Consider the following 25,970-nt stretch of genomic DNA (forward strand, 5'->3'; position numbering starts at 1 on the left):
CATATTACTGCGGAAGGTGATACACTTATCAGTAATGAGACACTGATAGGTCTGGATGAACCTAACAGTTACGCGGAAGCCATGGCAGGCCCTGAGTCAGCCAAGTAGAAAGAGGCAATGGACAGCGAGATATAGTCCATGTATGACAATCAAGTTTGGAACTTGGTTGAGAATGTACCAGGTCGTAAGACTATAGGGTGCAAATGGATCTTCAAGAAGAAGACCGACATGGATGGTAATGTACACACTTATAAGTCACGACTGGTTGCAAAGGGTTTCTCACAAACTCCGGGAGTTGATTATGATGAGACCTTTTCTCCAGTGGCCAAGATTAAGTCTATTAGGGTTCTGTTAGCCATAGCTGCATTCATGACTATGAAATATGGCAAATGGATGTCAAAACCGCTTTCCTTAATGAAAAGTTGGCTGAGGATGTTTACATGAGTCAGCCAGAGGGTTTTGTCAATACAGAGTACCCTAATAAAGTGTGTAAGCTTGAGAAATCCATTTATGGGTTAAAGCAAGCACCTCGCAGATGGAATCTTTGCTTTGATGAGAAAGTCAAAGAATTTGGCTTTTCTAGGAGTGAAGATGAATCTTGTGTATATGTCAAGGCTAGTGGGAGTATAGTTAGATTTTTCGTATTGTATGTGGATGACATACTACTCATAGGAAATGACATCCCAACTCTGTAGGAAGTTAAGTCCTGGCATGGGAAGTGTTTCTCTATGAAGGACCTAGGAGAAGCTGCCTATATTCTAGGGATAAGGATCTTGAGAGACCGGAGTAAAAGACTAATTGGACTTAGTCAGAGTACCTACTTGGATAAGGTGCTGAAGAGATTCGGCATGCAGGACTCCAAGAAAGGAGAGTTACCCATCCAGAGTAATGCCAGATTGAGTAAGACACAAAGCCCTAGTACTGAGGCTGAGATAGCAGAAATGAGTCGAATACCTTATGCTTCGGCTGTAGGATCGATCATGTATGCTATGACGTGTACTCGACCTGATGTAGCCTTTGCTTTGAGCATGGTTAGAAGGTATCAGGGGAACCCTGGCAAGGCACACTGGACTACGGTAAAGAATATCCTCAAGTACCTACGGAGGACTAAGGTCTGGGTCCTTACCCTCGGTGGGAGTGAAGACTTGAGAGTTGTAGGGTATAGTGATGCTAGCTTTCAGACTGATAGGGATAATTTCCGCTCTCAGTCCGGCTGGGTCTTTACCTTAAATGGAGGAGCAATTTCTTGGAAGAGTTCCAAGCAAGAGACAGTGGCTGATTCAACTTGCGAATCAGAGTATATAGCAGCTAACGAGGCAGCAAAGGAGGCGATATGGCTGAAGAACTTCATTGGAGACCTTGGAGTTGTACCAGCTATTAAAGAGCCAATGGAAATTTTCTATGATAGTGAAAGTGCAGTTGCCTTAGCCAAGGAACCAAGGGATCACGGGAGATCCAGACACATCGACAGAAAATACCATTTCATCAGACATCGAATAGAAGAAGGACTCCTCGTGGCAAAGAGGGAATCATCGGATGAGAATCCAGCAGATCCCCTCACGAAGGGACTGACTCGGGTTAAGCATCTCCAGCATGCTCGGAGCATAGGGCTGAAGGATGATATTAGATTTAGTAGTTAGATAACCTTGAAATTTGTAAAGTGTAATTGACATTAGATGATGAATAAAAGGTGTTTTATTTATGAGTAAAGTGTTGCTATCTCTTGTCGATCGTTTACTATATTTCTTTTGCATGTTTTGACTTCCAGTATAATTATGTTTGGTATATCATATTATTCGAACCTCCATAGTCGGTCATATGTCGAAAGTAGGTATGAATCAAGACTGCCATGATTGGTTGCAGAGGTCTAAGTTGTTGGACATGGCTACAACACTCATGAGTGCTCATACGTTCTGAGCATTGGACTCAACCCACGCTCACTGGAATCACTTCATGGAATTTATCTCGAGTGATCGTGAGACGGTAATATCATATAAGTCTTCAAACCTAGAGATATGATTTGTTACTTATGAGTTGGTTATGCATTGATTGTACGTTAACGCATTGGTAACTCGATGTTATAAAACGTGCTTTTGTGTATAATTCAATGAGTGGTAGAACAAACATATGAGTCGAAGTTTATCTGTTCCTTCTTGGATTAGAAGCTGATATCTGGGCCCCTCGATAATTTTGTTTTGACCTATGTACCGGGCCCGGTCAGAACTAAGTTGATGTGTTCAATTAAGTTCTTTGTCAAACAAATCGGAAATCGGGAAACAAACTGTTGGACAATAAGTAAGACATTGTTCCATGTATTTGTCCGGCTGATATCTAGAACAGAGGATTATATGATCACTTATCTTAAATGGCGTATCATCATCTTCTCAGTTCCGAGAGACCTTGAAAGAGCTACGATTGCCGATCGGTTCCTGAAGTATTGCAGTTATAGTTATTAGACTTATCCAAGTGGGAGACTGTTGGATAAGGTGTCTAAGTCCATAACTATTTCTGGTATGTACTTGACCCGACCCGGCATGGTCCATTTGGGTTGCATGGCACCATGCAATTGGATAAACTAAAATGAGAGAAATAACACTTATGGTTTATTAATATATTATAAGTTCTAATATATTAATAATATTATTTAATTAGTTTGATCAAGAATTAATTTAGAATTAATTAAGTGATCAAAAGATAACTAATTAAATATATGGGTAGATTATGTAAATCTTCCATATCTTATATAGTGGGCTAAGAGGCTCCATGGATTATCTAGTTGGGTTCCACCCATATGATGCTCCATGGATGCTCCATGGGAGTTACAAACCCATGGGTCATGGAAATGAAGAGTCGTGACACATTAGGGTTTACATGGTGTAACCCTAGATGTGTCAACACTATATAAGAAACCCATTCTCCACCAAAGTTGGCGACACATAAGAAACAAGAGGGCTAGGCCGATTTTAGAAGTGTGTATTCTCTCTAAAGTCATTCCAAAAGCATTTGGTGTTGTGTGAAGCATTTGAGGCATCACACTTGGGGTGCTTGGCTCACAAGGTTTCAAGGATCATAAGCAACAACAAGGTAAGTTATTCTATCTTTCATGCAAGTTAAAATTTGTTCCCCATGTATGCTAGATAGGAATATAACCTTGGAATTCAACATTGCATGATAATTAGACAAACATAGATCCAAGGTTATTAGGGTTGCATGTACACTTAGGAAGTGTTAGAATGCTCAAAACCCATCAAACCATTCATTGATAAATCTGTGATAGTCTTCATAGATGACATTCTGATTTACTTAAAGAGCCAGCAGGAGCATGGCAAGCATCTGCGAGAAGTATTAGAAGTTTTGAAGAAGGAGAAGTTGTACGCAAAGTTCTCCAAATGTGATTTTTGGATTCGAGAAGTCCAATTCTTGGATCATGTGGTTAATCAAGATGGAATAATGGTTGACCCAACAAAGATTGAAGCTATGATGAAGTGGGAACGGCCAAAAAGTCCCACTGAGATTCGAAGCTTTCTGGGATTAGATGGATATTACCGAATATTTATCCATGGCTTTTCTTCGATAGCTGCTCCATTGACAACTTTGACCCATAAAGGAGCTACATATACATGGAGTGAGAACATGAAGAATCATTCGAGAAGCTAAAGAAGAAGTTGTGTGAAGCACCAATTCTTTCTTTACCTGACGGGGTTGAAGACTTCGCGGTCTATAGCGATGCATCTGGAGTTGGGTTAGGTTGTTTTCTGACCCAAAGAGATAAGGTGATAGCATGTGCATCTCGACAATTGAAAGAGCACGAGAAAACCTACCTTACTCATGATCTGGAGTTGGAAGCGGTAGTATTCGCATTAAAGATATGGAGACATTATATTTACGGCACAAAATGAAAACTTTTCACTGACCATAAGAGTCTCCAGTATCTCTTTAATTAGAAGGAATTGAATATGAGACAACAACGCTGGCTAGAGTTACTCAAAAGATTACGACTGTGAGATACTTACCACCCTGATAAAGCAAATGTTGTAGCTGATGCTCTAAGTCGAAAGGTAAACTTGGAAAGAAAAAGGCCGAGAGCGTTAAGAATTGAAGTTGTCTCAACGATTGTAGAAAGCATCAAGAAAGCTCAGGAAGAAGCTTTAGAGAAAAGTGACTGAAAGGAAGAACGTTTAGGCAAAACGTTGGTGTTCGGTACGAATAATCAAGGATTAAATCTATTCCAAGATAGGATTTGGGTACCTAAGAGGGGGGTATAAGGGATCTTCTGATGGAAGAAGCTCACAAGACCATGTACTCGATTCATCCCGACAGCACTAAGATGTATAGGGATATGAAACCCTACTACTGGTGGCCGTCGATGAAGCTCGATGTTGCAAAGTATGTGGCAGAGTGTGTAACATGTGCGAGAGTTAAGGCACAACATCAGAAACCATATGGGAGTTTAGAACCTTTACCTGTACCCATGGGTAAATGGGAAGATATCACCATGGATTTTGTGACTAAACTGCCCAGAATGAAGAACGGTCACGACATGATTTGGGTAGTCGTGGATCGGTTCACAAAGAGTGCACACATCATAGCAGTCAATGAGAGATGGTCTATGGACAAGCTCGCTAATGCTTACGTGAAGGAGGTAGTAAGACTTCACGGTGTACCTTTAACGATTTATCAGATCGTGATAGTCGTTTCACATCAAGGTTATGGAGGAGTCTACAAGAGGAAATGGGTACTAAGCTATGTTTAAGTATAGCCTACCATCCGCAGACTGATGGTCAGTGCAAAAGAACGATTCAAACACTGGAAGATATGCTAAGAGCATGTACCCTGGAATTCCAAGGTAACTGGGATGAGTACTTACTCCTGGTAGAGTTTTCCTACAACAATAGCTACCATTCGAGCATCAAGATGGCACCTTATCAAGCTTTGTACGGTCAGAAGTGTCATACGCCGTCTTGTTGGCTTGAGGCCGGAGAAAAGCAGTTTATGGGCCCCGAGATAGTCCATCAGACTGCTGAAAAGCTAAAGGTGATTAGAGAAAGGATGCTAGCAGCTCAGGATCGTCAAAAGAGCTATGTTGACAAAAAGTGACGACCGATGACATTCGAAGTTGGAGATACGGTTTTGCTCAAAGTCTCGCCGTGGATGGGACTTATAAGATTTGGAAAAAGAGGAAAGTTGAGTCCAAGGTTTATTGGACTGTTCAAAGTTCTTCAGAGAATTGGGAACCAAGCTTACAAGCTACAACTACCAGAAGAACTAGATGGTATCCATAACACTTTCCATGTGTGTTATTTGATGAAGTTCACTGGAGAAGTTCTCGATATAATTCCACTTACGAAGTTAAGGATGGATGAAAATAAGAGGCTAATCGAAGATCCTGAGGCAATTGTTGACCGTAAGATAAAAAAGTTGCGACACAAGATCGTCGACTTAGTGCTTGTGCGATGGAAACATACGAATGGGTCGAACCTCACCTGGGAAACAGAAAGTGACATGATGAGTCGCTATCCACATCTGTTTGTTGATGCATGATTCTGGGAAGGAATCATTATAAGGAGAAGAGAATTGTAACGCACGTGTTTCTAGGCTAAGCGTTAGCATAATGATGTAATAGTTTGGGTCAACAATTGTAACCTACCTTGAAGTAATAAAGAGGAATTACTTGAATATTATGTGATTTCATGTGCATTATACTTATTTATAAGATATAATAAATTAAGAATTAAAATAAGCGTCAAAAATAAAATAACAGATAAACTCAATATCTATGAAGAAAGTTGTAGTGGTCGTGACAAGGATTCCGGAGATATAAAGAACGTCGAAATCCGAGTTATAACGAAGAAGTTATGACTTGTCAAAGTTTCGCGACAAAGCCGACACGATACTTTGTGATGTAAAAAGTGATTTTACGATGAAGAACTTTTTAGCCTTAGCAATCTAAAAGAAAGTCGTAGTATACGTTAAACCGAGAGCGTGCATAAAAATAACGCCCAAATCTGACTTCGTATGAGGAAGTTATGATTTTTCTAAGATTTGGCATAACAGTATGCAGCCCAGAATTCGAATATTAGATCGACCATTTTTTAGCCGACACAACCTAAACGAGAATCGAAGATCTCGTTAATAGGAGCTCAACGATAAAAAGACAGACGAAAACGGACGTCGGATGACAAAGTTATGAATTTTTAGTGGACTTTACCTGTCCCGGCCTGTTAAAAATATAATTTAAAATCAAATCAAAATTAGCCAATGGAGTCTAAATGAAAGTTGTAGAGTACGTTTCCATCTACGCGTGAATATAAAGAACGTCGAAAACGGAGCTCGTATGAGAAAGTTACGAATTTTAGAAGACGAAAGTGGCTGTTGCGAGGGTACAGGGTACGCCCCGCGTACATAGCATGTACGCCCCGCGGTCTCGCAATGCATGGCTTCGGAGCTTCCACGTCGCTCCACCCGAAGCTCTCCACCTGTCTCTTCTTACGCGGAGCGTCGCCTCATATGCATAGGCGCATAGCGTAGTGAGTACGCCCAACGTAACCGAGGTTCGAGCTCCTATAAATACAATGCGAGGGTCTCCATTCTTTTGCACACCAAAGCCATCTCTCTCTCTCTCTCTCTCTCTCTAACTTCTCTCTAATCCTTCCCAACCTCTAGTATCATATTTTTTGGGAACAAATGCCGCAACATATTTCTTTAAAAGTATATTTTGATTTTCAAATAAAGCATAAACAAACCTGTCTTTTTTGGCCGTGAAATCGGGGATGTCACACTACGCCATGTTGCTAAGTTGCTGGTGGGTTGGGGCTGCGAAGTAGTGTTGGCTCACTATCATATTGTGTATGTCATGCCAATGGAGCTTACATCGTCAAGTCCCTCCAATGCAATGTGGTTGGTATTTCATTAATTATATTGAACCGGACACAATTATATAAGTCATGCATCATCAAGTCCAACAATCTGATGTGATTGGTTTACTATCAATCAGATTGAACTATATATATCAACTACTCATCAAAGTATAAGGGGAATGACCGAACCTCACCTACGGGAGTCGTAGTGTTGCATGAAGTTTAAGATATACGTGGGTTTATGAAGCACAAGCTGGCTTAATGATCCTTTCTTTTGGCATAGGAATATTTTATGGTCGACGAGATGCAACATAGTTGTTTCCATGATCATGCAACAAGGTTGTTGTATTGATAATGCATCAAGGTTGCTATAGCGCTTTTGTCGTATCTTGGTGGAGTATCACCAATAATCATCTTCATTTCATGTTTTGCATGAGCATTGATAGTCATTTTCAAAATGTTTTTCTTTTGCACGGGTTGTACCTAACCGATTCCCCCAGTCTGATGTGAGTAGCTTAGGTAGTTGTATTAGACTGTGTTGAATAGAACAAGGTTGTTATAACGATACACAATGAGGTTGTTGGCATGATAATAAACAACAAGCTAGATTGTGGTCTTGAGGGTAAGAGGTAACATTGTTGTCCGAATAACATGTTGTCAAGAGAATGAGTAACATGATTATTGTCTGTATAATAGGCATCAATGATTGATGTCGAGATATGCAACAGTGACTGGTGTACATATAATAAGCAACAAAGTTGATGTCAAGATAATAGGCAGTAGGGTTGCTGGCAAGATAATAAGCAGCTGAGAGCTGATGTAAAATATAATAATTAGCAGACTTGCTGTCAGAATAATATTTTTGTGTAAGAATAACCTTGTAGTGATATGTAATGTGAGAAACTAGTGTTGGTTGTCTGAGCACAGAAAAAACCACGTTGGTTGTATTTATTGATCTTTGTACGAGAAGAACATCAAACGTGTGGTGTTAAGCATGGCTTAGGCTTATGATACTCGACAATGCGTGAATGTGAAGCATGGTTTTTGATCGAATGGAATGGATCGAGCTTAACATCCATTGATTGTGAAGACGTCATGCATGAGAGAATCGCGTGGAATGGATCGGGCTTAGCAGCCAACGATTATGGCAGAATTGGGCTTAGCAGCCAGCGATCGTGACGGAAGTGGACTTAGCAGCCAACGATTATGGCGGAATTGGGCTTAGCAGCCAGCAACTCAAGGTTGAGATTGTTATTTCGACACCTTAAAGGGATTGGGCCTAATGGTCTGTAATCGAAATGGAGTTAGGCTTAGTAGACATGCAACATAGGGTTGATATTGTTATCTCGAAGCCTTAATGGGATTGGGCCTGATGGCCTGCAATCAAAATGGAGGTGGGCTTAACAGCCATGCAACTCATGGTTGAAATTGTTATCTGAAAAACTTTAACGAGATTGGGCATGATGACTTACAATCAAAATGGAATTGAGCTTAGCAACCATGAAACTCAAGGTTCAAATTGTTATCGTGAACCTTAAATGGATTAGGCCTGATGGCCTTCAGTTGAAATGGTGTTAGGCTTAGTAGTCATGTAACTCAAGGTAAATGTTGCTATCTTTTTGAAACTTTTAGCGAGATTGGTTATAGCGGTTGAAAATCTAAATGGAATTAGGCTTAGTATCCAACAATTCAAGGAAAAGGTTTCTATCCTTTTGAACCTTTTAACGAGATTAGGCTTAGCAACTGACAATCTATGTGTCTTCTCCGGGTGATCAATCCTAGCGAAAATGTAATGGTGACTCAAAACTTGGTACTTTGTTGGTGTTTTGTTGCATTATTAGTTGTAGTGGTAGCCGATTACAGGTTATGTAGTGTGGCTTCTATCGAGAGTTGGGCAACGGGGCTGCTGAGAGCTCGACAACGAGGTTGCTGAGAGCTAGGCTGCGAGATTGTTGAGAGCTGGACAATAAGGTTGCTTATTCTGTCTAGAATAATATTGTCATCTCTTAAGGATACGTTATCATGTATGGTACTAGTTTGTCTTATACTTCAACTCTGCACTCAAACGAAAAAAAATACTTTTGTATAGTGTAGTGTCGGCCATTCTACTCCCTTTTTTCTAGAAAAGGTAATAATGATTAGATGAACATGATTAGTGTATGGGGTTGAGCTTTTATACGACTGAGTATGAGTTGCTTCTATGCATTGCTTATTTAACCCAAAAAGTGTGCAAGCTTGTGCATGATATGTCATCGGTTTACAGGAATTGTTCTCGTGTATGATTATGCGATATCTAAGACTTGTCGTAACCCCGATAGATATTGTTTGTGGTTTGCTCTGATGTGAAAGCTTTCAAGGGGTTGAATCTTTTGAATCCATAAAGTGTTAAAGTTTTGCAATAGAGAGTCGTGTTTGTGCTATGTGTCTCCAACATATAGTTGGTCTTCAGTAGTGGCACTTCACTATTATAAACTGTTTGTTATCACAATCAACAAGTTTTTTGAAGTTCAACTAGGATGATGAATATCCCACCGACCATACCAATAGACATGAATCCCCTTGTCCTCCATTAACACTAGTGACAAATAAAGGTTCAAAGATATGTGTGGCTTATGATTCTTGGTTAAAATTGTAGCTTTTGAGCAGGAGTGTTAAAATGTTTGTGAGGGTTCCTTCACAACTTCGAAAACGAACACTTTTTATTTGATGAAGTGAAATTTGACGACAAGAACTATTATAGTTGTAGTTGTGCTTGTCAAAGTGATATATCTTGTTGGCTAAAGCAAGAGCTTGTTAGTGATACACCATACCCCCCCCCCCCCCCCCCTTAAAAAACTAGAAAATAAGTATCTACCGCTCCTTGAAATAAATAGTTTAGCAGCTTGTCGACTAAACTGATATGCGTGAAAGCTGCTCTTTACACGCTTGACTAGAACAAAACTTTGACACTAGCACTATTACTTTAAATTATTACATTTTATTTTTAACCATTTCAATAAAAGAACAGATAATTGGTGTAATTGGTGATGATCACGCACATATAAATGATGAAGTTCTATGAGAAGAGATTTTGGTTTCATCATTTCATCAAATCTATTATGTATACATTCACTACCACCACCTCTGACACCAGCCGACCCCATCACTATCACCTCCGTCACTTATACCACCACGACCTCTGTCACCATCACCTCTTCTGTCACCAACTATCATAATCATATATGATTAATCAATCTGTCAATAGACATATATATGTATGATCATTTATGATTAGACATATACATATGAACATGTATAATCATATATGATTATACCTATCTGCCATATAGTCATTTATGATTAGGCATATCCCGCTATTATCGGTATGTTGGGGCATTAGAGCGGCATATAATAAATATGTGGCTGAGTTTGAATCTCAAGATCTCTATTGTTTTTAATCTCAAGTGAACAGTCCCTATATATATATATATATATATATATATATATATATATATATATATATATATATATATATATATATATATATATATATATATATATATATATATATATATAAGTTTGATCGGGTAATAACTCAAAAATTGGTAAGGACTGCGAGGACAATTTTTAGCCTTACGATTGAAAAAAATAAATGGATAAGATTTAATTTTATTTATCGTCAAAATCTTGTGAGATGATATGACATTTTGGTAATTATTTACGATATTTTGGCAATTTCCGACAAAGGTTAAATGTTTGGTGGGTTAAAATGGAAAGGGGAAAGGGAAAAAAAATCACTAAAAAAATCTTTTAATTCAACTTGTTTATGATCCTTAATTTGTTATGATCTAAAAATATTTTATTCAAATATTTTATAATTCTTAAGTATATATTTTATGATTTAAAATATATAATGATTCATAATTTTTTTTGGACAAAAACTTTATTTAATTAAATATATTATTGATCCAAATTTGTATGATTAAAAAATGATTTGAATCAAAATAGTATGATTCAAAACAATTTGATTTAAAATGTTATGATCCAAAAATATTATGATTCAAAAATAGTATAAATAGAAAATAGTATGATCCTTAATATTCTTGTTATTTCTGACCACGTGATGTTACCGTTATTACGTACTTATCTTAAAGCTTTCATCATTTTTGTTTTCTTTATATAAATAACCTAGATACTTCCATTTATCCTACGCTTCTTGATTATGCCTTTCTTGAGTAGCGCACGACTGCATCTATCCCTATATCTTTAATCTTCCTCTGCATCTATCCCTATATCTTTAATCTTCCTCGTATATTTTGTTTTTGCTGCTTGTCAAATAGTTAATGTTTCTTCCCCCCTTAACCGTATGTGTGTTTAGTAGTACAAACGTTGATTGAATATTCCATAAAAATATAATTCTACCCTAATGAGTTAATGCTTCAATTAGTTAATGTTTCTCAATTAGTTAGTTTTTCAATTAATTATTAATAGAATCGTTATTGCTTCATTTAGTTAATACCAATGTTTTGAAAACCGAACCCCAGCCGGTTGAACCAGTTCAACCAGAAAACGGCGAGGTTACCAATTTTTTAAACCCCAAAAACCGCTTGTAAACCAAACCACTAAAAACCACTGGTTTTGTTAGAACCCGGATTAAACCGGACTAGTTGAACCGGAAATAAAACCAGTTTATTGATCAAAATTTTGGTTTTCTAATATATAGCTCAAGGGAGCAAGCCGACTTATAAAAGTCAGCCGATTGGAATGAGATTTTTGATTATTCTTTCAAACGATGATAAGGCTCCTTTTATAGACTTCATATTGCTTTTAACTCTTTCTCCCCGTCAATGTGGGATGCCTCAAAATGCTTCCATATTCCTCAAGTATGCTTCCAATTCCTTTATATTTTTACGCAGCATACCTCTTAATATATATCACATATATTTAAATCACACACATTACGTATATTTAATATACATATATAAATCACTCATATTTTTATACAACGATATATATATATATATATATATATATATATATATATATATATATATATATATATATATATATATATATATATATATATCGTTGTATAAAAATATATATATATATATATATATATTCCAGTTTTTAGGACCTGTCCAACCGGTCGGACCAGTTGAACCATCGACCCAGTAGGACGGCCGGTTCGATGTCCGGTCCGGTTTTCAAAACCTTGGTTAATGCTTCTCAAATACTTATCTATTTTTTTTTGTGTCTCAAATAGTCGATGATTCATCTACTTAATGTTTCTATCAGGTTCATTCTTTTGATTTCCTGAATATTTCATTAACTATATAATTGATAATTTATGGAAATTGTAAAATCCCCTTGAATCTCATATATGAATTTTAAATAAATTCTTAATTTTTCTTGTTAACGTTCAGTTAATTTTGTTAAATGTAGTTTTTATTTTTATTTTGACAAACGGGTAATATTGTCGTTTTAATGTTTTATTTGTTATGTTCTAGCTTTACCTAACATAATCTAACAACTTGTTCTGTTTTGCTTCAGTCCTACCAAACGTTATATGAATAAATTGTTTTGTCATAATCTGTCCAATAAGTCCAGTTCTGTTTCATCCGGTCTATCTGCCAAACGTTTCATTATAGCAGTATCTTTAACGTAAGTTTAATATGATAGAATATCAATCAAATATGATTGAAAAAAATATTGTTTATATATGGCAAAAACTTAATTAAACAAAAGCGTTAAAGTAGACATTTCTAAATTTTAGGGTATCTTTGGCTATATATATATATATGGGTGAGATCGGTTGAGAACTCATAGTTTCCCGAGAACCCGATAACTAAAATTGGAGCGTTATATCAAAATTAATTCATTAAGAGCATGATCATCATCTTACCAATCTCATTTAATGTTTAACTTTTTTTTGTGTTATCAGAAATATTAATAGAAATGCTTAAAAATTTACATAATAAATCAAATTTTCGGATTTTTTTAAAAATAGTATTTTTCGATTTTTTTAAAAAAGTGTAGTTTTTTAATTTTTTTTATAGAAAACATGAATTTTTGAAAAAAAAATTGAAAAAATATTTAAAAAAAACAACTGCAATTTTTTTAAAAGCATTTAAAAATCAATAAACAATTACAAAAAAACTGGAATATTTAAAAAATACTATAATTTTTTAACAAAAAAAAAATCAACATTTTAGGTACATATATGAATATTTTTACAAATAAATACATGCATATTTCATATACATATTTCATATATTATAATATTTGTAAGGGAATCATAAAAAACTCATTTTATTTACTAATCTATAAACACAATAGAATAAATATTTTATTTGATACAAAATAAAATATATAAAACAAATAAAAGCTATAAAGTTTCAAAGCGTTTTCATGTCTTCGTGTCAATATTTCCATATTTTCTTCAATTTATCATTTTTCACCTCTTTAATAATCACCAAAATTTCTTTCAAATCTACAAGAAAAATAAAAAAAATTGATTGATACGAAAACACTCACAAAAATACATATGTAATTTATATGTGATTAACATATGAATCACATGCGTTTCATATATGAATCACATGCGATTCATATATGAATCACATTTACATATGACATCATATGTGAATTACATGTGATTTTCATATGAATCACATGTGATTCATATGTGAATCACATGTGATTTACATGTGAATCAAATATGATTAATATGTGAATCACATATGATTCATATGTGAATCACATATGTGAATCGCAGATACATCATATTTACGAGTGAAAAAATGAAGCATGGATCAATCATAGTCAAAAGAGCGGAGTGAAAGTTCAAGATCATATTAACCAGATTTAGCGAATCAATCTTCAATTTACAAAAATCAAGTTCTGGTGATCAGCATATATCATCATTTCTTCTGAAAAAAAGAGCGACAGATTCATAATCGGCTATGGATGTTGACGAAGGAGCAAGTTGTGATGGCCATGAAGATGTGTGTGTGTGTGTGTGAGAGAGAGAGAGAGAGAGAGAGAGAGAGAGAGAGATGTGAGGAATAATGAAAGATGATAGTTTCTTAAATTATTTTTTTAATAATTAGGCAATAATAATTGTTAATACCTAATATACCACTGAGATTACTTTTAAAAAGCCTAAGATACTATTGAAATTGATGATAATTACAAAAATATCATCTTTGATCTAGGCTATTACAAGTGTCCAGCCCTTATTGGCTGATGGGTTTTTTTTCCACCCATTAAGTTTTTCGGCCTTAACCGTTTTTTTTTCTTTGAAAAAAAAATCTGAAAAAACCAAATTTCTTAAAATTTAATTCTCTACCAAATGAGCACAATCATGAAAATTTGAAAAAAAACAATTTTTTTTATTTTTTATATTTATACAAAAACCCATAAAAAAAATTCTCCAAAAATTACAAAAATTTAAAGAATACTTCTACTCACTATTCTAATGACTTTGTAAGGTGTTTTAAATACCAAACTTGATATTTTCGGAAACCACAGGGACCATTATTAAAAAATAAGGTGTTTTAAATACCAAACTTGATTTTAAAAGATTAAAAGATTTAAAAAAAAAATGTTGAACATAATATGATCCAAATAGAGATGATTCAAAATATTTATGATTCAAAAATATTATGATTCCATATGTTTATGATCCCTAACTTGTTATGATCTAAAAATATTTTGATTAAAATATTTAATGATCCTTAATTATTATATTTTTTATGATTCAAAATTAAAAGATTCAAAAATTATAATGATCCAAATGTTGTATTGAACAAAAACTTTTTTAATACAATATATTATGATCTAAATTAAAATGATCCAAAAATGTATGATGCATTATATCGTTATGATTCAAAATACTACGATTCAAAATTTTATGATTAAAAAATAAGTATGAATGAAAAATATTATGATCATTAATATTCTTCTTATTTAAAATTGTATAATTGTTAAACATTCAAAAACTCAAACCGATATCTAGTTTAAAAAATAAATAAATAAATAAACACAAAAAACCCTACTATCATCAAGTATGTAGTAAAGATATTAAAAAAAACAAAAAAAAAACGAAAAAAAAATTAAAAATGAAAAAAATAAAAAAAATAAAAAAATGAAAAAAAATATAAAAACATTAAAACCGCGCATATATCTATTTAAGAAAAACAATTTTGAATTTTTTTAACGAAAAATAAAAAAATATTAAAAAAACAAAATAAATGAAAAAGAAAAGTAAAACCCGTTTAAATGACGTTCCTGTTGGGTTTTGAGCATTCTAACACTCCTATGGTGTACATGCAACCCTATAAACCTTGGATCTATGTTTTCTCTATTATACATGCAAATATTAACTATTCCAAGGTTTCATCATAACTAGCATATTATGAAGCACCTATACTACAAAGTTCTAGTTAGATGACATACCTTTTGATGTAGCTTGATGTCTTCAAACTTTAAGAACTTAGCCCCAATAGTGTGGAAGCCTCAAATGGAATCACAAATCACCAAAACACCTTGGAAGAACTTGAGAGAATATGTATGCACACTAAAATCGGCCCACTCTTATTTTCACACACTTGTGCCAATTTTATGAGCCAAGGACCCCTTTATATATTATGGAGGATTAGGGTTACATCCATGTAAACCCTAATACTCATGACCTTTCATTTACATAGGATCCATGGGTTAAAAGCTCCATGGACCATCCATGAAAGCTTAGCCCAACCTAAATAAACTTGGCCAATTCCATATATATAAGAGTCCATATTTAATTAGTTCTTTTTGATCACTTAATTAATTCTAAATTAATTCCTGATCAATACTAATTAAATAATATGATTCCATATTAATATATTAGAACTTATAATATATTAATATAAATCATAAATATACTATTCTCAAAAGACTATCCATATAAATTGTGCCGGTGAAGTGCAACCCAAATGGACCATGCCGGGTCGGGTCAAGTACATACCAAATATAGTTATGGACTTAGACATTAATCCAACAGTCTCCCACTTGGATAAGTCTAAAACTATTATTGAGTATGACTTCAAAACCTAACTCCAATCGTAGCTCTTAAAGCCGCTGTCGAACTCTGACCTTGTCAATGACTTGTCCATTAGATAAGGGATCATATATTCCTCCATTCTAGATATCATATGGACTGAGACATGGATTATAATCATTCTCTCTGTCCATTTGTTGTTTCCCGATTTTCTATTTATGATGACTGACTGATTGAACAAATCAAATCAGTCCTGGCTTGGCCAAGCACTCACATGTGTCATCGCTAAATCATCGAGGGGCTCACAGATATCGCTTTTATCCCGAAGGTAAAAGGAATGGATAAACTTCGACTCATACGGCTTGTTCTACTACTTGTTGAGTCATACACAAAGGCACGATTTATAACATCGAGTTACCAAATGCGTTTTCGTGCAATCAATGTATAACCAACTCATAGTAACAACTCATATATCTAGGTTTGAAGAATATAAGATATTATCGTCTCATGATCACTCGTGATAAAATCCATGAAGTGATTCAAATGAGCGCGGGTTGAATCCAATACTCAGAACTTATGAGCACTCATAAGTGTTGTAGCACCACTTTGTCCACCAACTTGGACCTCTACAAACCAACCCATGACAGTCTTGATTCATATCTACTTCCAACATATGACCGACTGTGGATGGTTTGAATAACTTAATCATTCAGGAAGAGCGACTTAGTTATTCTGGAAGTCAAAACATGCAAAGTGAAACACAAGAATAAATGAATCAAATATGGTATCAAACCCTATGAATATAAATAAACACTTTTATTTATCACCATACTGATTACTGATTATTCATTGTTTCGGTTTTATCAACTTTATACTTGAATTAAAAAACACTAGTTGTCCCATGCTCCAAGCATGTACACTATGTTTTTCTTAAACAATAGCTTTGCCATACACCAAGTATGCACTCTATGTTTGTCTATGATCCTTACTTTGTGAAATAAACCAATTGAACATAATTTCAATGATTCTAATTTCACACTCCCAAATCCTTATCGAAAAATGTGAGAATTTCAAATTCCTATCATTTATCGAAATCTGTTTAGATTTTAAACTTATATGCACTGAACCTCCTGTAATGAATATGTACAAAGTCAAAAAGACTTGTCAACAGTCATTATAAGGTATTCCAATGGAGATCAACTCCATGGAAACTAAGTCTCATATTCAAAGTACATTGCTTTGGACATGCTTCTTGCATTAAGTTTTCTAATCTTACACAGATAACTTCCACCTATGGAGACAACTCCATATTCTCATTTTGACTATCACTTCTGAATAAGAGATGCCTCTTTTCAGAATATGTCAATATGGTCCTTCCAAAATTAGCACTATACTTCCAACTGTCCCTGAGCAACCAATCTTTGGTAAACCTCAGATTGTCCTCGACAATTGCTTAATCATTTTAGTCATATCCAATTCTAGACCTTTTCCCTTCTTAATGCCTCTGGGCATTTGGAAAAATTTAGAAATGACAAATATTATAGCACATGCAATCGATCCTGTACCCAAAGCAAATGGTACACGATTCATGATGTCTCACATAAAGACATGATTCTAGACCAGTCTTTTGCTACAATATTTTTATTTGCCATGTTTTCAAAATTTGACTATGAAGAGGGATGCCGTAATCATAATCGAATTTTGAGAACGCAATATATAGAATTTCCTTAAGTTGAACCAATCCAACATGAAATTCATATATATATATATATTCTTGACTAAAGATGATTAAGGTCTCAATCTAAGCCTTTAGAACTGAAATGAAGTATATCCTCTCTCTTAATTATAGCAAAACAACTTTTTCAATCCCTGCAGCCTCATGAATTGAAACTTTTGTTTTCTATAATTAACATTGCTAACTTGCAACATTAACAATAATTATCATGCTCCCACTAACATGATGATTATTAGCATAACACTTATGCTCCCACTAGCTTTGACATGTACTCAGAAATCAACTGGACTTCTAGAAATCAATACTTTATTGACTTTCTTACCAAAGTTCAGATTTCTGATACGAGATGCTTTGATAAAACTTTATCAAAATCTTACACCTTTCCTTAGATAGCATGCATGTGTGTCTAAACAATTTCAGAACTATGAAAAGGGATGACGTAATCATAGTCTCAATTGTTTAGACCTTTTGCCATCTGCTTCAAATCTACTTGGTGGAAGTGTTTCCTCACCATCATTTTCATGAATCGGAGAGAAACCTTATGACCCTTAGATTTTATGGTGTATGTGTTCTTATCCATGTGAATCGTCAAAACCATAGTCACAAGACAAGGATAATGAAAAATCCAAACTCATATGGACTGAACTTATGCAATCTTAACTTCTTGCCACCTGGCAGTACAGGGCCTGCCATTGCTTCCAAGTTGTTATGCAACCAATTGAGAACTTTCAGAACTCCTATGCAAAGCCAACTTTAACTGGAATGGGCACAGAATATGTCAACACGATAGGTTATAAACCTCAAGTCGTGTGCTAGTGAAGAATCTCAGGTTTTATTCTTAATTAGTTCTTGAAATTCTTTTTAGGATCTTTAAGACTCCCACTATACTCTTGACATATAAGACTATCTTGCCAAATATTCAAGAGATAGTGCGGATTCTTTATCAAGACAAACACTTCACACAATTGGCCTTAGTTGGTCTTTGTTTTATCCAAAACATCACAACTTACCAATTTCAAATGTACAAGAGTAGGACACTTTTACTCTTACATTTGACAAGTGTTTTAAACCTTTCTTTAAGATATGTCACTCAAGTTACAATCTTGGAGTATGACTCTAAGAATTGTTTTGGAACGAAGTATGACTCATCTTCCTGATCTAACCATTTCAACAATTCATGACTCCTCTTCTTAGTCATAAGAATGCACTAAGATGACCTTTAGAGGACTAATTGTGATATGATTTCTAAATCATTAAGATGATCACAAACATGATACTAAAGTACTCTCCCATCTTTTTAGATTTGAGAAACTTTTATCTTTCTGCCTAATTTGATTCTTCTCATTCGTTCTGCCATACATTGAGACTTTTCCAATGTTTCAGAATTATACTTAAACTTGTAAGTATAACCATATTTACTAAACTTTAGTAAATAAAATAGTCTTAACGAGCTTTGTGGTGGACATGACCAGTGCACAAGAATGTGTACTCGATCCCTTTAGTCCTTCACTTGACTCACACATCCATGTGAACAAGTAATTAGTCTTGATTTTCCAATGCTTGAAAGTTCTCATTCATCATACTATTCAACTTGCATGATTCCAAGTTTCGGTCAAATTGAAACTTGGGTGATGAGGAACTTTCCTGATTTGGTAAATTTAGACACTACCACAAATGAAAGAATCAAATCCATTTTCCAATATTGCTGTCAGTGGAATCATATAAGCAACAATTTTCCACAAATGCCATTGTAAGGATACTTCAAATAAACAAAATTAAACAATTTTCTTTTATTTTAAAACTTTGCGGAAAAACTTATCCTTACAATCCACATGGAAAATTGTTGTTATCTATTCCTTAGCAATATATCATAACTTCTTAAGCAACTGCTCAAAATTCTGATGCGATCGAAATCCACCTTCGCGATCAGAATCAACATATACTTCCTTTAAGATTTCTCTCTATTCTTTGATTCTTAAAACATCAACATGTGACCCAGTCACATCATGTAATGAGGATCTCAGAATAGAACTTAACAGAGTTAGATAATGGGCTCTACCTGATGTAGAGTCAAACTTATTGACTTTAACATCCTTAGGTAAATTTGGCAGCTTTGCAATCAACGCCCCTTCCTTTGGCAAAATAAACATATGGACCCTTTGGTAATGGGACTATCTCAGACTTAGCCTTTCTCTTTACCATTTGGTCAATCGGATTGACTATGGCCAATCCCTTTCCATTGGGAAGAGAATGCTTTTTCTGGATTTCCAGTGTCACCATTGTCACTGTCCATAAAGTTTTTGGGAAGTTGATCTTCTAATCAAATTTGCTTCACTATCGTTCCAAATCATTGCTGATTCAGTAGCACCAAGCAAATAAATATGATCATTAAGGTTCATGTCATAGTCTGTATCATAGTAGTCCCAAAGGAACTCACTATGTGACTTAGAAAGTGATTGAACATCCAACTTTCTCAAGACTTTGAAACCCAACTCTCCCGGCTTGTCAATATATGACTTCATCTCTAAGATGTGATCACACATAGACATTGCTTGCCATTAGGGCTTGAGCGACCTTGAACTTGTGGGTTAGGGAGAATAATTGGAGGAGGTGGAGGAAGAGAAGTATGACTTCCATGAGCCAAACTCGGGAAGTCATATTCATTAGGAAAGCTTGGTTTGGGAAGATCATTGTTGTCTAAACCAGACATCAACAATGGGAGAAATTCACGTAAAGTTGATTTAAGTCCTTAATATAACACCCAATATGATATATTAAGGCTAGGACCCAACAAACTATTTTATAACTTAGAAGAGGGATGCCGTAATCCAAGCTATAAAATATTTGAAGGTAGGTGAATAACGATTCACCAATTTCCACCAAGATAAACGAAATGTATTATTAGGTTTTAATTGGTTTTGAAGCTCCTAGATTCTTTTGAGATTCATTGAACTTTTCAATGACATGTTTCAATCTCGAGTGTGCCCTTCAGGTTTTGTGACTGGGATGTCGAGGATCACAAAACAAGGTGTGAAGTAACCATGCAAATATACTTGGTACCCTTAATATTTACCCCTCAATCGATGTGCTGGTTAACCACACACGCTCCAACGATACTATGATAAACATTAAGTTACCCTTTGCCTACCTTGTTAAGTCCAGGTTAGTGTGCCGGTTAATCACACACGCTCCACTAACAGCTTAAACAAAGTGCAAAGTGTAATTTCATGGATTAGCACCTTATTCACATTTTCCTAAGTAACTAAGATTGGGAATTTATAAGTGTTTAGTTACTTTGTATTTATCATTATACTTATAATGAAAGGAGAATTATAGTCCTTGTCCTACCTGTTCGGCTAACGACCCTCCACCGGTCAAGGAAGCGGTGAGTGAGAGTGGACACCCATTAAACTGCCATTTTATAGGCAGTAACCTTATACCCCCTTATAGACCGGCTTCGTGAATGAGGCCTACTAATGGTAAGACAACTTGCTCTTATACATATAATATATTAAACTTTTAATATTATAATAGTATAAGGGTGTATTTTTGACATTTAAAATACTTGGTGGTTTAATCTATTAATTAAACTAGACTTTTAATTTAATTAAACTCAAACCATATATTTATGGATTTAATAATACTCTTTTAATTAAACGCTTTAATTAACTATTAATAAAGTCCATAAGAGTTAATTTGAACTATTCAACAAAACATCATAATTCCAATTATTAAACTCAAAATTAAAACCATTTAATTAATTGTTTAAGTTATGAACCCAAGAGTTTTAGAATTCAATTCTTTTTTTCATAAAAAACTTTTCTCAAATTCCAAAACTTGAGGGCAAGTTTTGTAATTCTTGAAAACCTTTGGATTCCATAACTTATGGAATTAATGGTGTTTTATGATGAAACTTTCCATGTTCCATAACTTAAGAACAAGCTATGGAATTCTTTAAAACATTAACACCAAATTTTGTAACTCCATAAAAACTTTGAATCAAATTTTTATTTTTTTTTAAAAAAAGTTTCATATCCATAACTTATGGAAGTTTCAAAAACCCTTAAGATCACAACTTTAAAAAAAACTTTTGAGCTCCAAAATTTTATGACAAAATATGTAACTCCTTAAAACATTTAGGTCAAACTTTTAAAACTAATAAAATAATCATATCATTTTATCTTTTACTAAATTTGACCTAATTCAACTCATATAACAAATGATTCAAATTTTACAAATAATTCGTTTTTCACAAAACAAGTAATTATCTTAAAATTTGACAAACGTCATGTTTTTTTTCCTTTTTTTTCCACTTGAAAATAAAACATTTGCATCAATATAACAGAAAACAACCCATGGCTCTGATACAACTGTTGGGTTTTGAGCATTCTAACACTCCTATGGTGTACATGCAACCCTATAAACCTTGGATCTATGTTTTCTCTATTATACATGCAAATATTAACTATTCTAAGGTTTCATCCTAACTAGCATATTATGAAGCACCTATACTACAAAGTTCTAGTTAGATGACATACCTTTTGATGTAGCTTGATGTCTTCAAGCTTTAAGAGCTTAGCCCCAATAGTGTGGAAGCCTCAAATGGAATCACAAATCACCAAAACACCTTGGAAGAACTTGAGAGAATATGTATGCACACTAAAATCGGCCCACTCTTATTTTCACACACTTGTGCCAATTTTGTGAGCCAAGGACCCCTTTATATATTATGGAGGATTAGGGTTACATCCATGTAAACCCTAATACCCATGACCTTTCATTTACATAGGATCCATGGGTTAAAAGCTCCATGGACCATCCATGAAAGCTTAGCCCAACCTAAATGAACTTGGCCCATTCCATATATATAAGAGTCCATATTTAATTAGTTCTTTTTGATCACTTAATTAATTCTAAATTAATTCTGATCAATACTAATTAAATAATATGATTCCATATTAATATATTAGAACTTATAATATATTAATATAAATCATAAATATACTATTCTCAAAAGACTATCCATATAAATTGTGCCGGTGAAGTGCAACCCAAATGGACCATGCCGGGTCGGGTCAAGTACATACCAAATATAGTTACGGACTTAGACATTAATCCAACAGTCTCCCACTTGGATAAGTCTAAAACTATTATTGAGTATGACTTCAAAACCTAACTGCAATCGTAGCTCTTAAAGCCGCTGTCGAACTCTGACCTTGTCAATGACTTGTCCATTAGATAAGGGATCATATATTCCTCCATTCTAGATATCATATGGACTGAGACATGGATTATAATCATTCTCTCTGTCCATTTGTTGTTTCCCGATTTTCGATTTATGATGACTGACTGATTGAACAAATCAAATCAGTCCTGGCTTGGCCAAGCACTCACATGTGTCATCGCTAAATCATCGAGGGGCCCACATATATCGCTTTTATCCCGAAGGTAAAAGGAATGGATAAACTTCGACTCATATGGCTTGTTCTACTACTTGTTGAATCATACACAAAGGCACGTTTTATAACATCGAGTTACCAAATGCGTTTTCGTGCAATCAATGTATAACCAACTCATAGTAACAACTCATATCTCTAGGTTTGAAGAATATAAGATATTATCGTCTCATGATCACTCGTGATAAAATCCATGAAGTGATTCAAATGAGCGCGGGTTGAATCCAATACTCAGAACTTATGAGCACTCATGAGTGTTGTATCACCACTTTGTCCACCAACTTGGACCTCTACAAACCAACCCATGACAGTCTTGATTCATATCTACTTCCAACATATGACCGACTGTGGATGGTTTGAATAACTTAATCATTCAGGAAGAGCGACTTAGTTATTCTGGAAGTCAAAACATGCAAAGTGAAACACAAGAATAAATGAATCAAATATGGTATCAAACCCTATGAATATAAATAAACACTTTCATTTATCACCATACTGATTACTCATTATTCATTGTTTCAGTTTTATCAACTTTATACTTGAATTAAAAAACACTAGTTGTCCCATGCTCCAAGCATGTACACTATGTTTTTCTTAAACAATAGCTTTGCCATACACCAAGTATGCACTCTATGTTTGTCTATGATCCTTACTTTGTGAAATAAACCAATTGAACATAATTTCAATGATTCTAATTTCACACTCCCAAATCCTTATCGAAAAATGTGAGAATTTCAAATTCCTATCATTTATCGAAATCTGTTTACAACTATTTTTTATCCGAACACTTGTACACAATTAAATTCCAACCTCCAGTTAGTTTTGTCAAACGTATATTTAGTAAGTATAGAGTGTTGCACTAGATAAGTTACTCACCGTTTGTGTTTGTACCGATAAGATTGGCAAGTGTTTGCTAGTGAAATCCTACCTAGGATCAGTTGCATTTAACAACATCACTCGACTCGCTTTTGGGAAACAATTTGTGAATTATGATGGCATGATAGATGAGCAAGGGAATGAGTTTAAATCTATTGTGGACAATGGGATAAAGCTTGGTGGATCTTTAGCCATGCCAGAACACATTCCATGGCTCCGGTGGTTCTTCCCACTTGAAGAAGAAGCCTTTGCCAAACATGGAGAACGTCGTGATCGGTTGACCCGAGCAATTATGGAAGAGCACATTTCCGCTCGTATGAAAAGCGAAGGAACCAAGCAACATTTTGTTGATATTTTGCTCACACTTCAAAAGGAGTATGACTTGAGTGACGACACTATCATCGACTTACTTTGGGTATTCTTCACTACTCTCCCATTTTTTGTGTATAAATCATAGGATCAAAAAGTGTAGAGAGACTAATTATAATGACATTCACGCCTTTTGACCAGGTAATAGATTGGAATCAAGCCCGTATCATACCTTGTTTCACATTTTTGTATATGAAAAAATTTACAATTTTTGTTCCCTACATCCATTCGAGTTTGATTTTTATTCCAATGATACGTAGGGTTAGCCATGTCTATTATACATACATGAGGCAATAGAAATGAAAAAAATACAATTGGGTATTGTATTTGTTATGTGTTAGATTAGGGATTAGAACAGATACCAAAAAGATAAAAAATTTACAATCTTTTTCCTATCAGTAATGTGGAACCAAGTGGGGTAGCGACTTGCTCTCAATCTATCCTCACAGTAAAATACGTAAATGCCCTCTTCATCCCTATCATTGAATATATCTCTAAAAAGCTTGTTAAGTCCTATTATACCATTTTGCAACCACAAAACCTTAGAAACAAGTCTATAGGTTGTTCGGACATGCACCTAAATATGAATCTATAATAATTAGTTTTGAGGGCATTAGTAGAGCCACATGATTATGATTTTCTATATAATTATACAAAATTAATCAAATTTGATTATGATTATTCAACTCGTGGAAATTTTTATTTTTATAACTGTTTTCAACGTCTTTGATTCATGAACAGGACATGATCACAGCAGGAATGGACACAGCCACAAGCTCAGTTGAGTGGGCAATGGCCGAGATAATCAAGAACCCAAGGGTCAAACAAAAAGTTCAACAAGAATTAGACTCCATAATCGGCTACGAACGTATGCTCACAGAACCCGACTTCTCAAACCTCCCATACCTCCGAAATGTAGCCAAAGAAGCTTTGCGATTGCACCCCCAACCCCACTCATGCTCCCTCACAAAGCTAACACAAATGTCAAAGTTGGCGGTTACGACATCCCAAAAGGGTCCAAAGTACACGTAAATGTATGGTCTGTGGCCCGCGACCCTACCACATGGAAAAACCCGTTGGAATTTAGACCAGAACGGTTTCTTGAAGAGGATGTGGACATGAAAGGACATGATTATAGATTATTGCCGTTTGGTGCGGGAAGGAGGGCATGTCTGGGTGCCCAATTAGGGCTTAATTTGATGACCTCTATGTTAGGCCACCTTTTACATCATTTCTCATGGGCTCCAGCTAATGGCTTGAGCCCTGGAGAAATTGATATGTCTGAAAACCCTGGGTTAGTGACGTACATGAGGACCTCGCTTGAAGCTGTTGCCACACCTAGGTTACCTGTTTGTATTGTATAAACATGTGGTTGTTGATATGTAACTTGGTTTGTGTTTGAAAGGTATTGTGGTGGTTAAACTTACAGTTTGTAGAGTTTTTGTATGTTTATTGAGGTTGAGTGATTGAAAGAAAGAGGTGTTATATGTTCCTTTCTTGATGTCATGTTAAAGGAAAACATAAGGGAACATATAAGAATTGACTAAATTTTTATTTTTACAAACATTATTTTTACGTTAGTATGAGGAAGGTATTTTTCTTCTTTAACTCATATTCTTTAAAATTCACCTAGGGCACGAAATCAAGAATAGTTG

At 34.8% G+C, this 25,970-nt stretch overlaps 1 pseudogene; it reads left to right on the forward strand.

Annotated features, from left to right (window-relative positions):
- The window catches only part of LOC145114918 (cytochrome P450 98A2-like), a 47,792-nt pseudogene extending 22,091 nt beyond the window's left edge, over positions 1–25,701 (forward strand).
- Positions 25,702–25,970: the final 269 nt, after the last annotated feature.

This window comes from Lactuca virosa, chromosome 5, assembly GCF_052849685.1.
Source record: "Lactuca virosa cultivar CGN04683 chromosome 5, Lactuca_virosa_CGN04683_v6, whole genome shotgun sequence".
Taxonomy (NCBI): Eukaryota; Viridiplantae; Streptophyta; class Magnoliopsida; order Asterales; family Asteraceae; genus Lactuca; species Lactuca virosa.